We start from the raw sequence: 13,441 nt of genomic DNA, 5'->3' as shown, positions 1-13,441 counted from the left end.
CCACACTGAGTACCTTGCTTTCCCAATAACCAAGCAAACAACCACCTCACAAAGAAACCATTTCAAAGTCATCATCACTAGATTAAGCTCACCAATCAACCCAATCACAATGACCCAGCTGAGAAAGAACACCTTTCGGGCAAGAGGTTGGTCTCTTCCTCAAACATCATCTTCAAAAGAAGAAAAGAGAGTTCATCTCTTTTGTTTTTCAAAAAGCAGTATTTGCAGCTGTTCTGCCTGGGCCCTTTCACTCAAGTATGTCACCCCAAAAAGCTCAGAGCCAAGGTTACTAGGAGATGCACCAGAGCATCCAGTGGCCTACAGAGCTCTACAGCCCCTCCAGTGAAGGCAGGCTGCCCCAAGACAGCTGGCACCACACTGGACCTTCTCAACACAGTTCCTGAGCTAGACCTTCTCTTATTTCTCCACAGAATGTGGCTGCTGCTCTCCTGTGACCAGAAGCTACCCGTTACACAGCAGTGTTGCACCTTTCAATAAGCTCAGCAGTTACTGATTTTTATTTTTTTTTCAGGAGAGCTCTTTGCTTTTTACCCAGGCTACAAGTGGGGTGCCAATACACACCAACTTGTTTGTTTTAACACAGAGACCTCACAAGACACGTTTTGGGAAGGTATTTCATGGAAAAAACAAAGTTGTAGTGCATGTCACATCCACAAACACACACTTGCCCATCACTTTCTGTCCCACCCAAGAACAAGATATTCCAGGACATTTGCCAGTACAGTGAACAACAGCAGCACACACTTGGCCACTGTGATCAATGCAGGAGTTAATAGCCCACACTAAGTCTCCAAGTATGCTCATGCCCTTTTCCAACAGAGAGCCCCAAGGGCAGGCTTAAGGGCTAATAGAACACAGGATCAGTTTTGAGAACTGATCTGGACCCACAGCTCACCAGCCCTGTCTATACACTCACACAACACCCTTCCTTGATACTATTCAAAACAACTCCAAGCACAATCCAAAATAGAAGTTTACCAAAAAACACATGTGTGTGGATTATACAGAGGCATAAGGGAGGATGAAACGTTTCTCAAACTCAAATTTCCCAGAGGCAATAGCAAAATTCCCATTGCCAAGTGAAGTAGAAGCATTTCCCCATCCCTTAAACTAAAGCAGAAACTTGAAACCGCAAATGCTGCTGCAACAGTACAGTTTTGTAGGACTCATGAGATGTTGTCAAGTCCATGAAGCATTTAGCCCATGTGCACTTATGCATGTTATATATTCTGAGGGTTGTTACTCATTTATATCACTTTGTAGAGCACAAAAAGTGAACAGGCAAGTCCTTGAATGAATGGCTTCTAACTCAGCTCAGCAGAAATACAGAGGAATCGCCATACAAAGCTTGTGAGTTGTTACTAAGAAAATCAAATGGGAAGTGTTTGCAAAATAAAATAAAATAAATAAAAAAACCTTGTAAACAGGGATTTGGAGAAGAATGGGAAGCAGAAAGCAGATCAGAGAAACCTGCCCAGGTTTTACAGCCAGTTGAGCATCTGCTGGGGCAGGATCTGGGGAGTCCTGACAGCACTGTGTAGATACTCTGATCATCCATTCAGGCATCAGTTCACAGCACAGGAAATACCAGTAATTTCAACTGTGACTGTGCCGGGGATATCTGCAGCCAGTTTGTGTATTAGGTGAAAGGAAACAGCAAAAGGAGAAAGCAAAAAGGAAAGAGCCCCAACAGTCAAGCTTCAGATTACAGAGGCGTTCATATTTCTTTTAAGTGCCTTAAATGCCCACTTTTATTTTCCTTATTTTTACCTTAAGAACCCAAGGAAAGACAACTAAGGGGATAAGAGGCAGGAGCACCGAAATCCAGCACAATTGAGAGCACAAGGGAGAGCCAGATGGATTGAAAACTATTTTAAAAGCTTCACTATGCAGCCTGAACATACACATGCAAACAGATCCGTCCACGTGAACACTTGCTAGGGACAAGCAAGGGACTAATCTAGCTCAAAATTACAAGGAAGGTTTGCAGTGTTCAAACACGACAAACAAAAAAAATATCCCAAAGAGCACAGAAATTACATGCTATGCATTCATGAAGTCAGTGCAACAGCATCCAGCCTGTTTTCTAGTAGCACAAACTATAAAAATAAGACTCTTTTTTTAACAACTCTGCCCTTCCAGCAATGAATACAAGGCTTCACCGTAAAAAGTCACAGCAAGACGACACATCCAGCATTCAACAAGAAAGCACCAGTGACTGAAATTACACAATGCCACCCTGATTTAAGGATGTGCTATTTGGAGCAACAGGTTACAGGCACTCACCAAGAAGTGGCATGACGCAAGTCCCAGGGGAACGAGTGAGAAGTGCATACCGCTGTGCTAAGACCCACTGCTCTGGGGTTTTGTTTGTTTGTTTGTTTTTTGCACTGCACTGTCCCTGAAAGGTTTGAATTCTTAGAAAAGCCCCCCATGGACTTGAAAATGTCAAGGGTCACAGCCAATGAACAGATGTCATGCATCCCCAAAGCCAAATATTTTTCATATTAGTGTATAACTAGACTACTCCCCAAAAAGCTGCTTGCTACTAACAGAATACCACAATCAAATAGTAGCTGGCACAGGACGTGGGTACCGGAGAGTCTCTGAAATAGGGGAAAGGGGTACTGAGAGGTGATTTTCTACATTAATTTGAGCATGCAGTTTGAATGCTGCAGGAAAAGGGAGAAAGAATGGACAGAGACTAAGAATAATTTAAAGCAACTCTATGTGAAGAGCAGAGTGGTTTTATAAGCCTTGTCTGCTGTTCCCCAGATCCTCATCACTCAGTCTGCACCTCTACCCTGGCAGAGGTCTACCTGCAGGTCTCACCTTACACTCATCTTTATCTAGAGGCACACTATCACCTTCAGATCATGTCTCTCAATGCATTTCACTCTGGATGTTCCCCCTATTGCAGTCACTGTTTTACCCTGACCCCAAATCGAAATGCTGGAGTGCTCAAGCTGAGCACTGAGGAGAAGGCTGTCTACACGGTGACACCTCCTCATTTAGCAAGGCTGACTTCCCTCACTCAAAGCAGCCTGTTATTTTTAAAAGAGGTTTCTGAAAACAGAATCCCCGCTGCTGGCTGCCTACAGCTCCTCTTGCAGCTTGGGACAAGTCACCTGTAAATGCCAAGTAAAGCCAGAAACCCAAAACTGTTGCTTACGAACACTGACGTAACTGGTGCCGGCAAAAAGCCAAGTATGTGAACTTTTCCCAATTACTGCGAAGGAGTGAACAGCCACTTCATCAGGCACACTCCACGCCTGGCTCCCAAGGACAAGCCAGCAAAAGTGAGAAGAGAGACCTGACAACCTAATGATTTATGGACAAGGTCAAATCTACGTATGACAGTGTAATGGCATTAGCCTTCCTGGCCTCGAGCAGCAAACCTGTGAAGGGTTCAGATAAGCTAGGAAGGACTTGTTCAGAAAGATGAGACTAATGACGGAGCAGAGAAGAAGAGACGTGAGGAACTCCAAGGGGTCCTGAGCCATGCATGATACTAGGGCTTCCTTTGAGGGCAGGGATCACCACCTCTGACTCCTTCTAATAAGATGTAACAGAGACGTCGCACCAGCTTAACTCATATGTAACATAATCTGAGATGTCACCAGCAACACCTTGTACAATTCACTGAAAAAAATACAAAGAAAGGAATACAGCTTAAAAAAATATAAATCCCAGACTACAATGCCCCAACAAGAATCTCCCTATTCAAAATATTTCCTGATTGGCCTTCACTGTAGAAGAAGAAAAAAAAAATAGAAGAGGGTATAAAATCCATTGCTGAGATTTTCAAAGCTGCCAGAGGGATACAAACACCCAGTGTCAATAAAATTAACAGCAGCTGAGCATTCAGATGCCAGCCATAACTTACTCCTCACCATTTACACCCCATTTACTTTCTGCACTTGCCTGGGCACGAGTAATGCAAACCAGCTCCTTCCACTTCTGCCGCCAGCCTTTTTCCCCTTGCCCGTCCCAACACCCTCACACTGCACGGCTCACGTTACTGAGCAAGCAGAAAGAGAATGTAGGGTTTAGGGAATTTTTTGGAAAGTGACTATCACCGACTAAAATTAAAGCGTTTAGAAACTCTTCTGCAGATGGCAGGGTGAAGGGGGTCTTACAAAACCCAATTTCTCTCTGGAAAGAAGCAAACACAAACAGGATTTCCTTCTATTCAGCACGTTCACAGAAGTCAGCTTCAATGTTGGTGGTGGCAACAGAGGACAAGCAAGAAGCTGGTAACAAGAACTGCTGTGTTACCTCAACCTGGAGCATGAGAAAAGCAAAAAATAAGCAGGAAAGGAGTATTTTGAAGGGAGACAACACAAAAAATAGCCTCCTAGCTGCGTACATAGTGGGTGCAACAAAGGATCCACTCACAATTCACTCTTGCTCTGGCCATGGATTTGCATGGCCACAGACAGGTCGTAGCCACAGCTCCCCATCTCTTTGGCTTTCTTTGCCAAGGCACGTGTACAGCAGGGATGGCAATGTGGCCTCTTCTTGTGTCACCTCACCAAACCACCGTTTCATTAGTTAATGCCTCCAAAGTGCTCTGAACAAAGTGCTGAGTAACAGTATTATTCCCACCCCGGCACAAGTCCACTCCACTCTCCAAACCCAAAGAACAAAAGAAATTAGAGGATGAAGAACCTCTGTGGCACAGTTGGAAAGACACCCCTCGCAGTGCAGCTCCTCGCGTGGCAGTTGTGCTTGACCTGCAGCAGCAAAAGCATCTGTCCCACCACCCACCTCTCCCAGGCATAATCCAAAAGCTACTACTAAAAAACAAGTTTGATAAGCAAAGCAGGAGATCGCTACAAGCAGGAGGTAGCTAGCCTTTTAACTCAGGAGGTTCAGTTGGGACACAGCAAAATAAGTTCACTTGAGGCAGAAGACAACATGACTGGTTTCAGCGCTTCATGCTTACATAATGATCTTACACTGAACCATCAAACCCAGCAAACATCAAATTATTTAAGAAACAAATATACATAGCAATACAATAAAGAAGGGTCCCTAGAGAAATCTGCCTCTCACTTTCTCCATCTTCTGCTTTCAGCCAGCTGTGACTGTGCCTAAGCAATCCCGGGCACACGGCTGAGAAGTCCTGCCTGGAAGGGGACATTACAGAGGGGAAAAGACATCGAGGAGCCTCTTGCTGGCATCTTTGTAATATTCTGCAATCCCCTCGGGCGAGGCGGGCAGCCCGCACTGCTGCTGAACAATGCAGTTTTGAATTCAATTAAAGTGATTATCTGTTGTGCCAAATAAATTGTGTACAGCATATATCCTGCAGCATTTTACACCTTCAGGCTCATTATTTTCTAACTGTTTCCTCCTGTTTATGCGCTTTCAAATTAAATTGCTGATAATATGCGCCAAAATAAAAAATGAGCGCACCTTGTCCGAAGAAAATTGATTCTCCTTTTTCCTGAACCGGGCGATTGCCAGGTTTTATATACTCTGTTCCTGGCGATCATTAGTAATTCAATTTTCTTTTTATTAGCCCCCTTATCTGCTGAGCAATATAGTGGCAGAGCTGACCTCTTTCGCACGGGTAAATGTTTAAAATCTTTTCCCTGATTAATTTTGCCAGTTAAGGAAAAGAGGAGAAATGGCCCGGCTCTTAGCCATCACAATGAATAAAGCTTAATGTTGATTGTGATGGAATTTCTAATGCCAAGGAAATTGATTGAACGCAGCAATTACACTGCAATAGTAACTCAAGGGAAATGGGATAGTTTTCTCCTGGCCATAGCCTTTTGGTTATTTAAAACAATCCAATTTGCAAGGATAATTATATATTAGTGTTTTATCTGCCACTTGAAATGAACATGGGAGTTTTGATACTGGCCCAGCATTAGCAGGTTATTGCTGCAAATTACTTGATATCTGCTTTCTTTCACATAAAGACGAAATTAGGCCATCAATAACCAGAAAAAGGTGGACTGGGGAGATGCGAGGGGCACGAGTGCCCTCTGCAGGGCTGCAGGGAAGGAAGGGTGGCCCGAGAGACTCCCTGAAATCCCATTCTCTGCTCCTGTGCCAAACACACAGCGAAGAGGCATGGTGCAGCTCCCCATCCATAGAGTTGCCATATCTTTGACATTAAAAGAAATCTTAAAAAAAATAAAAAAGTTAAAAAAAAAAAATCTTAATTTTAAGCACTTCTAGTTTTTTCCCAAAGAAAAAGCCAGGGGAATAAGAAATGGCAGCACCATCATGCCGAATGCCCAAGCAGGGTGAACACTTACCAGCAGAGCAGCACTGCACAAGAGCTGCGGCAGCCAAGGAGGGCAACAGCATTGATTATTTGCAAGGGTGAGGAAAGGTTCACAACTGCAAGTGCTCACCTGTCTTTAATCAAAAACAAGAGTTGAGAAAGGGCTTCATCCTGCAAGATGTCAAATAAGTGACCAGCTAGAACTGGGAGTAAATGGCTGTTGGAAAACAGGGGGCATTCCCACATCCGCACTGCTGGCACAGGACTCATAGCACAGGAGGAGCAGGCATATCCCGCTGTTGCTGCATCTGGATCAGTCAAACCTCACTCTGAAGTTGGTATTTTCCCTTAAAACCAGTGATAAAAAGATCACACCCCTGCACCTTCAGGAAAAAAAAACTATCTCCAGTTTGGAGAAAGTGGATAAAGGTTGCCCAAGCTAAACTGGACAGCACGTGGCCAAAAAACACTGCAGGAAACGGTGTTGTCCCAGCGTACGCACCACAGTCTGATTGTATTGCCCTTTTGCTGCAACAAATAAGCAACAAAAAGTCAATTCAGGATAGACATTTGCCATTTAGACAACATAATTACAACATACGTTATTGGCAGGAAAGTTACTAGGCGAATGACAAAAAGCCCAGTATTTATTCTCCAAACCAAATCCTTTGGTTCTGATGCCAAAAATAAGGTGGCTGGGGGAATTGCCATCCATGAAAACTCCACCCACATCTTAATTACCAGTTCGCCTCCCCCTGCTTCTTGCATCCAGAAAGAGGATTGCAGCTCAGGGCTTTCAAGTACGAGGGCAGTCCAGCAATCTCGCCATTGTGACTCCCACACAGTTAATACAGGAATTAAAAATTCAGGCTGTAAGAGCACTTCCAATTATAGCAAGTAATTTAAAATAAAAAACAATAAAATACGTAATATATAAAAATATATAATTTGAAGAAAAGAAATAGGAATCAAAGTTAACTTCAGCTTGCATTTAAACAGGCTGTATTACTTCTGTGCAACACAGAGGCACCAGTGGTCTGAGGACGACATTCAGCAGCCTGATGATCTTTGTTGCTCCTCCAGCTTTTCCCTGGATAAGGATGGAAGTAACTGCTGCCTTTTATCCCTCTTATCTTCAGATCCAAACTGTCTTGCCTACACCAGAGGCAAGTGAGACAGCCTGATCTGCCACTTCTATAGATAAATGTATATATGAAACCTGACATTCAGACAGGAGTCTGAAATATGCAGGTGCCAGATGAAGCAGACCCCATTGCAGAAGTTGTGAAGCCAGCTCAAATAAGGGGATGAGTTTCATCAGATTCACAACCATGCCCAAAGCAGGGACATGTTACCTGAGTGAAGTCACAGCTCCTGGCAAAATAATTATCTCCCAGTTCTCCTTCCCTCTAAAAAGAGCCTAAGAAGTTAAATGGGAAAAAGGAATAAAAAGAAAAAGGCAGTCTTTAATATTAATGGCACATTAATATTAAGTACTAAGTGGTCAAGAAGTACAACATCTAAAGGCTGTTTTATCAACATCAATTTGGCTAAACTGAGCAACAGAACATTTTCTATTCCTCTTTGCTTTGGTCAAGCACTTGAGCTCATCCTACACAGGCATTCTGTCCCAGCGCAAGATCTGCATTAAAATACCTGGATGAACAGACCACTAACTGCATTAGAAATGCTTCACCACTCTACCACCCCATCTGAGGAACTTCCATTTGGGACATATCCCAATTTCTGACCAGTTATTAAATGTTCCATTTAACCAAATGAGTATTTTGGAGTTAAATGATAACAGCTACAGATATCACACTCATCATGAGAGCAGCCCAAATAATCCCAAGAGAACTGCTACTAGTCTGCCACTTTCCATTTTGTTGCTAGTATGACCACTGATCCTTAAACGAAAACACAGCGATTCCCACAGAAGCCAAGTGCCTCTGAATACAGACCATCACAAACACCGATCTGAAACAGAGTCTCAGCAGTGGCTGGCACAGCCGCACTGCTGCGCAAGATCAAACGGGTCCATATGGATCCAAAAAGGGAATTGTAGAGTCAGGATACTGACAGGTCTTTGCGTTACATGCTTGGGAAAGGCAGGACCAATGACTTCAGTACATACTGCAGAATTCGTGTCATGTATCCCAAGAGCCTGTTTAACAGGACAGACAAGGAAACAACAAAGCTGTGTCACAATGCCACCTGCATCAGCAGGGAAGGAAGGGGCTGACCCAGTTTTTTGCACTCATGCTGCAGTGCACCTTTAAGGCACGGTCCCCAGCTGTCCTTCTGTCCCCAGCCCTGACACACACAGTTTTTATCCCACAGCTCCCTGGGAATGCAGACATGCCAGATGCTCGCTCACCACACTGGCATGAGCACCAACTGGATCCAGGCTCCAGCACAACCACATCCATCCAGCAGGATCATGAGCCCAGCATGAACCATCTGGCTTTTTGATCTGTTTGTTAGCTAAACTGTGCATGTTCAGACTCAAGATGACAAACTAATCAGAGGTAAGCCACTCAGCTGGCCCAGGACTGTCACCAGTCTGCTTCCAGCAAGAGAGGCGATGGGTGTTGCTTCAACATCAAGCCAGAGACTGAACATCAGTCTCACTGCTCCATTTGTGCCCTACTCTGCTCCCAGAGGTTCTCAGTAACAAATGGCAAGACTTAAAATCTACCACCTGATTAATATCCCCACTTTGCACAAGCAAAGAGAAATAAAAACAACCCTCTCAAAATCTCTCTGATAACCTGAGAGGCAGGAATTGAACCCACAAGCCTTGACTTATTCCCAGCTCACTACAGGAGTGCTGTGAAACCAGAAGACACCCACTATATATGTAATTATATGTTTAGAGGCACAAAACGTGAGTGATGTCCGAGCTGCTCCAAGCCCTATCTGTGGCTACACTCTCTTATCAGACTTCGGAATGCTGCCTTGAAAATATCCTTGCCCCATCCAGCATCTAACAACCTTTTTTCATACTAGACCCTACATGTCTCCCTGTGGAAAAAAAAAAAAAAAAGGAATCCTAACGCACGTAGGAACAGTCCAGCAATAATTCAACAGCTGTAAAAACCCAGAACATAAGAAGAGTTCAACACATTAAGCTAAAATACACTGCCTAGGATTTAACCCTCTCTCAAAAGAAAAGCCTTAAGGTATAAAGGATTCAAACCTATAAACTCAATTCCAATCAAAGGAAGCAAATCCACAGGCTAATTATGAAGGTAAACATGAAGGGTCGAGGTCTGCTGGACCTAAGTTGCTTGGCCTCCATGCTACAGGCATGGCTGCTGCTAAGAGGAAAGTATGTGTGGGGCAGGCACCTTGCTAGTCCTTCGCCATAACTGGATGCCCAGCAAGCAGCACCAACCCTGCCAAAATTCATTTGGCAATTTTAAAGCAGTCAAGACTCTTGCTGAATTTCTAACTGGAGAAGCAAAGCAAATGTGCATTGCTCAGCAGCTGCCTCACAGAGCCACCAATGGCACAGGAAAGAGCAAATAAAGTCCTTTGGGATCCCCTGAGATAACAGTACAACAGAAGTTAGATTACCAGCAACCATCTACCCACATGATATCAGCATTTAGCACTCTATGTCCCAGCAGCAAGTGGAAAGCCTGTAAGCACAGTAGAGAAAAGATGACAAGAACTCTCAAATTTACATTGCTGTGTCGTATCTTACAGAGCCTCTCCAGGAAGGGGATGTGCAGCCAAGTTCTCATAGTCACCATGTCAACAGGAAATATACCCAGCAAGAGATCGCAACTGCACAAAGTCCTCCTAGCAGAAAGATGTATTTAATTCAGCTCTACAGAAAGGCTGGACAAAGCAGCAGCAAACACAGCAGAAATAACCTTATACCCTCCTCCCTGGGGAGGAGAAAAGCAGCCTAAGGAGTTCTTTTAGAGCTTCAAGTGAATGGATCCCAGTGCCACTTGATAGTCCTTTTTCCAGTCCAAATAATGCTTCATCCACCAGAGTATAATTCCTCTCCACCACAGAAAGCAAGAAAGAAATTTAGAAGCCATTTCATAATTACGGTGAGGAAGCATTTTTAATTCACCATCTAAAGAATCAGTGTCCATGCTCCCATTAGCACAGCGAGGCACAGCAAAAAGTATTTGTGGCATTCATGAAGTGAGGAAGAGTAGTCTCACATGTGCACACCCAGATATACGCACCAGAAAAGGCAGGCAGGATATTTACTTCTAGTCATTTTAAGAACCAAATCAAGACACTTTTTTTATAGCAGGTACTGCAGTTTGCAAAGATAAAGAGCCACAAGGCATGGTCACCAAGTTTTATTAAAGCAGATACTAGGTTCCACATCTCTGAGCTAAGACTAAGAAGTGCACAGATGCAAGCCAGAAAACAACATAGTCACTTCAATGCAGACAACTCACAACTCTCCCAAGTCAGGGTTTTGGCTGTGCTAGGTTTGGCTACATCTGTCAGGAATGGTTTGATAGTTTGATCCACTTTTGAACAGGTCAATGAACTATACACTCTCCCAAAGTCACTTCCAGACACATATTCCATTTTTTCCCCCTACTTTCCTAGACTTCTTTATTTGCCAACTTTACTTTGAACAAAGCCAGGAGCACAACTGTATTTCCACTCTATCTACATATTTTCACCCCTGTGCAGTTTAAATTTTTTTTTTTTTCAGTATGGGAACATTACCTTCAACCAAGAAGCTAGAACTCAGAATACATTCCCAAAAGACACAGGCTTTTGGCAGCTGCCACTCAGGCTTCCAGGGGGGCAGAAGATTTTGATCCATTTTGTATACTCTTAACCTATGTGAAGCTTCATTTCACTGGGCTTATGTTTTTACTGAGAGCTTCTAAAAAGAAGAGATGTTTGCCAAGTCAAGCGAGATGGGTGCTAGGAGCCTTCCTAAGGCAGCAGCTTCAGCACTGTGATCTCCTCAATGGCACACACAGTTGACCAAACTACAGCGAGGCCGCTGCTCTGCACAAATCCAGGTGTAAACATGAAGCCACACAGAGAACAAGGATCTGGTTTAACCTCAGGTCTGTTCCTGGATCACCCGAACAGCTTATATCCCTGTAACCAGCAAGGTCTCAGTTTCCTCATAGGTAAAATGCTTTGCAACCCCAAATTGCTCTGTCTCTCCAAAGCCTACTGTAGAAATGTTAGCATCAGGCTCTCAGCAAGCACAGTACGCTCTTTAAAAAAGAGCTTTACAGCATGAAGATTTATTCAATTACTTGTACTGGATATGCCACACTGGAGAAAGGTCCCCATCAAGTAGTTTGTGAGATATGAGCCCTAAATTCACCCCAGAATAGCCAGTGGACAGTTCTGGGGAGACTGAAGGGCTGCTTCCCTCCTTCTACACATCACCCAAGGAAGAAAAGCCTTGTTGCCCCCACATCACCATCACAGTTGGGTCTGGCCACATGCTATATCCACCACCTCTAATTTCAAAGATCACAGAAGCGCAACCACAGTGCAAGTATGACCAAGACCTCCAACAGTACATGCTGCCTTCACATACTGCATGAAAACTTCTAACACAGCATCTGGAGGTGCAGTCTTTGTGCCTTTCCAGCCACCAAAAGGATTGGCTGACATCCTTAAATGGAGCAAGATTCAGCCCCAAAGCCAGGCAACTGCTTGAATGCTGGATCATCAATGCCAAGTGCACAAATGCACATATTATTCTCCTTATTGCCCTTTACAGTGTGTTTCAAACTGCCTTTTACTTAGTGTCTGTCAAGGGAGACCTTTGAGAGAAATCATATTCTTCACAACCTGCACTGAGATCAGATGGTAGCATTTTTATTCTAGTTAGGAAGCCTATGTTTATTTAACTTTCCACCAAACTCCTCTAGTTTAATAAATTCCCATTAGTTTTGCATTAATTATTCCTGAACCCAAGATCTTCTTGGAAGGTGGCAAATGTATGAGGAAATACAGAAAATACAGTTTTGTAAGAGAACTTGTCAGAGGAAAATTTTAGCAGTAATTTGAGTAAATTATGGCAAAAATATCAACGGACTGTTCAAATACTGATAGTTGCCATTAAGCCTCTCCCGTGAGTCACTGCTTGCCTCCTAAAGCACCAGAATGAAAATTCTGCTCCCAGCATCCCTCCCATCCCTCCAAATCCATCTTCAAACACACACATGAAGGGAAAAATCCCTTTATTCTCCTCCCACAAAAAGCTTTTCCCTTTCCTGAACAGCAAGCCCCCCATTCTTGTCTTTTCATCCGTCAAAACACAGTAACATCTCAATGCAGTGATTTGTCTGAATAAGAATTAATTATAATCACACATGTAAACTCACTAGTTGAAATTCTGTGGTTTCCTGCTCTGTCTTCCTGAAAACAGAGGCTCAACAGCTTTTACTTTTGGAGGTAGCTCACAGCTACATCATGGCCTTAACAGCCCTCCCAACTCAAGCAATGCCTACCCACAATGTCACTGGCCACCTTGCTGTACATCAACAAGCACAGCACAGGAACAAAAAATGCTTCAAATACATTTGAGGAAACTGAATCTCAGGGGAGCAGAGCCACTTGTCCACATAAATGGCCACTGAATAGCAGAATCAGACTTTGAGCCAGAAACATCAGGAAAACATTTCACGCACGTGTAGGTGTAGCTGATTTCTACTCTGACCATTGCCAGCCCAAGCTAGCACACATGGATGTAAACAAAATGGACACTGTATTCCTCTGATTATTGCTATTTTAAGCAAATTTCATACAAAACCTAGATGCCCACAGACATGGAACTGGGAAACAGGTGCATTAGGTAGGTCTATAGCTGCTAGAGGGGTGTCTCACAGCATGCACAAGCTTTTACCCAGTGCAAAAAGAAAGATTAGTCTCACAGAAGTATTACTGCCTCTGCTACCCTCTTCCTTCCTTGAGCACCTTCCTGTACAATGCCTGCAAGTCCAGCAAAACCACATTAAAAGCAAGAAGCAACTTTAAAATGGCCTTGTCAGGAGATGTCAAAGCACGAGACAGCCCTGAGGTAAGGCAGAATTTTTTTACTCCACCCAAACTTCTCCTCAGCATTTGGTCCAGGACTGACAATAGCAGATACATCTCCTGGAGGACTCGGTAACTCATTTCCAAACCCAAGAGTGTCCCCTGGAACCACTTTGCAGT

The 13,441-nt window shown here is 43.7% G+C and overlaps 1 protein-coding gene across 1 annotated transcript in view; it reads right to left on the bottom strand.

The window, feature by feature from the left end:
* ZC3H3 (zinc finger CCCH-type containing 3) overlaps positions 1 to 13,441 on the bottom strand; it is a 185,232-nt gene that overhangs the window by 165,664 nt on the left and 6,127 nt on the right.

Source organism: Falco naumanni, chromosome 3, assembly GCF_017639655.2.
Source record: "Falco naumanni isolate bFalNau1 chromosome 3, bFalNau1.pat, whole genome shotgun sequence".
Lineage (NCBI taxonomy): Eukaryota > Metazoa > Chordata > Aves > Falconiformes > Falconidae > Falco > Falco naumanni.
Note: the sequence above shows the minus strand (reverse complement) of the source record. Positions and strands in the feature narration are given on the sequence as shown.